Raw genomic sequence first — 4,850 nt, forward strand, 5'->3', positions numbered from 1 at the left:
GCGCCCGCGGTAAGACAGTGCTTAAATTTAAACAGGTAGTAGCGAAGTAACCGCTGAGCTGAAGCTGACACCAATAAAAAAAAGTGGGAAACAACTCAATATAAAGGATGAGCTCACATATATCAGGGCCCGTGCAGTCTGGTCAACGTCAAGCCCCTCCTTTCTTAGTCAGAGACCTGAAAGGGAGTCAGACGCCACAAACTTGAATTAAAGGCAGAAATACGAGTAACACTTACTTCCAAATCTTTTCACTGTAAATTAATTTCACTTTATTTCTCAGCTGATTGCGTTGAATCTGAAATTCAGCACAATGGGATTTTATGTTCACTACTGATTCTATTTTCTGTGCACGGTAGAAATAACCGGTCCTGTTAAATTTGACCAAAGCTCCCCAGATTCCTGGTGTCATCAGCAGTGACCATTTTTAAACCAGACTCCTAAAGTTCAGTGTGTATAATGAGATATGGGCAACGGTACAAATTATTGAACTATCGACTCTACCACTGTTAGCATTTCTTTCATTGTGCAAAAGAAGATTATTGGTTAATTAATGATGCTTTCCCGTGAAAGCAACATAAAGTTTATCAAAATGCTTTCGCCCAACGTGGGGTTCGAACTAACGAACATTGAAATTAAGAGTCTCACACTCTGGCAACTGAGCTCGCCGGGTCTGATCACTTTGAACGTCTTTGTCGCTGCTTGCAGCCAGGTGCCTGGTGGCTCCGCTCCAGGGGTTTAACTTGTCCTGCAAACCATGAACCAGGTTCTCCTGAATTCCAAGGTGTGTAAGAAAATCAAGCATCAAAAGCCCTTTCATTAACCACAGGGCTTCAGGCAATGTTCTGATCGCAAAGCGCTTTTAGACACAAAACTATGGCATCTTTCCAGCAATCTGAGAAGTAGAGTTCTCATCTTCAGTTTCTTCAGGTAATCCACTCCCCAGGTCATTACCTTCTTTATTCAGGGCTATGGGTAGAACCAAGTGCCAAGAGAGGACAGGTGGGCTGGCAATATCAGCAATCTTTATAAACCCAGTATATCCAGCTCTGTGCTGATAGTTTTTGGGACCGGATCCAGTTCTTCATCAATGATGACAGGTTCTGGTCTCGGAAACATCTGCTTGTCAATATCTCTTGCCGATTTCCCGGTGTTTCCCGATTCTGTCTGTCTCTCTGGCTCTGTTTATTCTATGTGTGGCCACCTGCAGGTTGACTTTGAACGAATAACTGTATTTGTGAATAGTAAAATTAAATACATGAGGGCATCAGGCGCTTCACTCCCTGACACTGGGGAAACAGTGAGACAGACTTTAGAGCAAGGGTCTGGTTATCGTGAAACAGCAAAGAAAATATTAATTACGGGATTATCCAAAAAAACGATGAACTCGACGTGATTTGAACACGCAGCCTTCTGATCTGGAGTCAGACACGGTACCGTTGCGCCACGAGCTCCACACTGCAACAAGCGATGTTTGTATATATACACGTTCATCAAACACTGTTTCATTTCTCCTGCCTTGGAGTAATGAACGGGCTTTATAATCCCCGCCCACTCGAGTCCCCCGGGTGTCAGACAGCATCAGAAGCAGCGCTCACCTGTCACTCACCGTCTCACGCCCGCTTTCACCACCTGCAGCCGGCGGACTGCAGCAAATCCAATTACACACACCGAGCCACCACAATCATCACATCACAGGGAAATAAACTGGGAAACTGCTCCAAATACACAACTGGTCGAGCAGCTTCTGAAAAACAATTAAACTTGCGGCTGGAAGCAATATTCATAACTGCAAACAAGGCTGTGTAAAAATATAAACTGTGTGTGTGAGCCGAGGCCCTAAGCTCTGGAATTCCCTCCCAAACATCTCCGCCTCTCTTTCCTCCTTTAAGACGCTCCTTAAAATCTACCACTTTGACCAAGCTTTTGGTCACCTGTCCTAATATCTCCTTATGTGGCTCGGTGTCAAATTCTGTCTGATAATCGCTCCTGTGAAGCGCCTTTGGACGTTTTACTACTTTAAAGGTGCTACATAAATGCAAGTTGTTGTTGTTGTTATGTATATGTGTGTGGTGTTTATATATAAAATGGGTGTTTATAGAATGAGTACGATGCTGTGCACGTGTGTCAGTTGTAAATAGTGGTGAACGGTTATTTTTCAGACTGGAGGGAAATATACAGTGTTGTTCCCCAGGGGTCGGTATTAGGACCAATGCTCTTTCTCATATACATTAATTACCTGGACTTGGGTATACTGGGCAAAATATCAAAGTCTGCAGATGACAGGAAACTCAGAACTGTCGTAAATAATGAAATGGGCAGAGACATAGCAGATGTGTGAAGTGATCCATTTTGGTGGGATGATTGAACTGAGGCAATACAAACTAAATGATACAATTTTAAATCGGGTGCAGGAACAGAGAGACCTGGGGGTGTAAATATCTATCTCTGAATGTGGCGGGACAAGTTAAGAAGGCTGTTAAAAAGCACACGGGATCCTTGGCTTTATTAATAGAGGCATCGAGTACAAAATCAAGGAAGTAATACTGAGCCTTTATATATCATTGGTTAGGCCTCAGCTGGAGGATTCTGGGCACAACATTTCAGGAAGAATGTGAAGGCAGAAAAGATTTACAAGCTTGTTTCAGGGGATGAGGGACTTCAGTTAGGTTTATAGATTGAGACGTTTTCGTTGTTCTCCTCAGAGTAGAGAAGATAGCGATGAGATTTGATAGATGTGTTCAAAATCAGGAGGGGTCTAGCATGGTCAAGGAAACCTCCAGCTGATTACCACATACTGCTCTCCCTCAGCTGATGAATCAGTACTCCTCCATGTTGAACATAGATACATAGAAGATAGGAGCAGGTGTAGGCCATTCGGCCTCTCGATCCTGCTCCGCCATTTAATGAGATCATGGCTGATGATCCAAATTCAGTACCCTGTCCCTGCTTTATCCCCATATCACTTGATCCCTTTAGCCTGAAGAAATATATCCAACTCCTTCTTGAATATACTTAATGAATTGGCCTCAACTTCCCTGTGTGGCAGAGAATTCCACAGGTTCAACGTTCTCTGGGTGAAGAAATTCCTCCTCAGCTCAGTCCTAAATGGCTTAGTCCTTATCCTTAGACTGTGACCCCTGGTTCTGGACTCCCCCGCCATCGGGAACATCCTACCTGCATCTAGTCTGTCTAGTCCTGTTAGAATTTTATAAGTTTCAATGAGATCCCCTCCCATTCTTCTAAACACCAGCAAATGTATGCCTAATCGATCCAATCTCTCCTCATACGTCATTCCTGCCATCCCAGGTATCAGTCTGGTGAATCTTCGCTGCATTCTCTACATGGCAAGAACATCCTTCCTCAGATAAGGCGACCAAAACGGCACAGAATACTCAAGGTGTGGTCTCACCAAGGCCCTGAACAACTACAGCAAGACATCCTTGCTCCTGTACTCAAATTCTCTCGCTATGAAGGCCAACATACCATTTGCCATCTTAACCACCTGCTGCACCTGCATGCTTACCTTCAGCGACTGGTGCACAAGGACACCCATGTCTCCTTGCACTTCCCCTTCTCCCAATCTATTGCCGGTCTGATAATAATCTGTCTTCCTGTTTTTGCCACCGAAGTGGACAACCCCGCATTTATCCACAATATACTGCAATTGTCATGCATCTGCACAATCACCTAACCTGTCTAAATCATACTGGAGTTTATCTGCATCCTCCACACAGCAGAGACACCCACCCAGCTTTGTGTCGTCTGCAAACCTGGAGATATTACATCTAGTTCCCTTGTCTAGATCATTTATATATATTGTGAATAGCTGGGGTCCTCGCACCGATCCCTGCGGTACCCCACTAGTCACTGCCTGCCACTCAGAAAAAGACCCGTTTATTCCAACTCTTTGCTTCCTGTCTGCCAACCAGTTATCTATCCAAGTCAGTACCTTACCCCCAATCCCAGGTGCTTTAAATTTACACGCTAATCTCTTATGTGGGACCTTATTAAAAGCCTTCTGAAAGTCTAAATACACAACATCCTCTGGTTCTCCCTTATCTATTCTACCAGTTACATCCTCAAAATATTCCACTGGATTAGTCAAGCATGATTTACCTTTGGTAAATCGATGTTGACTTTGTCACTGTTTTCCATGTGCTCTGCTATTACATCTTTTATAATTGACTCTAGTACTTTCCCCACTACCAATGTCAGGCGTACCATTCTATAATTCCCTGTTTTCTCTCTACCACCCTTTATAAATAGTGGGGTTACATTAGCTATCCTCCAATCCATGGGAACTGTTCCAGAGTCCATAGAATTTTGGAAGATGACCAGCAATGCATCTACTATTTCTAGGGCCACTTCCTTAAGTATACTAGGATGTACATTATCAGGCCCTGGGGATTTATTGGCCTTCAATCCCATCAATTTTGCTAACACCATTTCCCTACAAATACTGATTTCAGTCAATTCCTCCCTCTCATTAGACCCTATGTTGCCCGACATCTCTGGGAGGGTAATTGTGTTCTCATTTGTGAAGCCAGAACAAAAGTATGTATTTAATTGGTCAGCCATTTCCTTGTTCCCCATTATACATTCCCCTGATTCTGACTGCAAGGGACCGATGCTTCACTTCACCAATCTTGTTCTCTGCACATATCTATAGAAGCTTTTACAGTCAGTTTTTATGTTCCCTGTAAGCTTACTCTCATAATCTTTATTCCCCTATTAATTAATCCATTTTCCCTCCTTTGCTGAATCCTAAACTGCTCCTAATCCTCAGGTTTGCTGCTTTTACTGGCCAAAATATATGAACACCACTTGGAAGAAGAACTGAGTGTATAAGG

General features: G+C 43.5%; 1 non-coding gene across 1 annotated transcript; it reads right to left on the reverse strand.

Annotated features, from left to right (window-relative positions):
- Positions 1-1,379: 1,379 nt before the first annotated feature.
- On the reverse strand, positions 1,380-1,451 carry trnaw-cca (transfer RNA tryptophan (anticodon CCA)). The gene has a single exon. It is a non-coding gene; the product is annotated as a tRNA-Trp (tRNA).
- Positions 1,452-4,850: the final 3,399 nt, after the last annotated feature.

The sequence above is a fragment of the Somniosus microcephalus genome, unplaced genomic scaffold (assembly GCF_052327205.1).
Source record: "Somniosus microcephalus isolate GS21.2 unplaced genomic scaffold, FLI_Smic_1.0 unresolved_chr4, whole genome shotgun sequence".
NCBI classification, from domain to species: domain Eukaryota; kingdom Metazoa; phylum Chordata; class Chondrichthyes; order Squaliformes; family Somniosidae; genus Somniosus; species Somniosus microcephalus.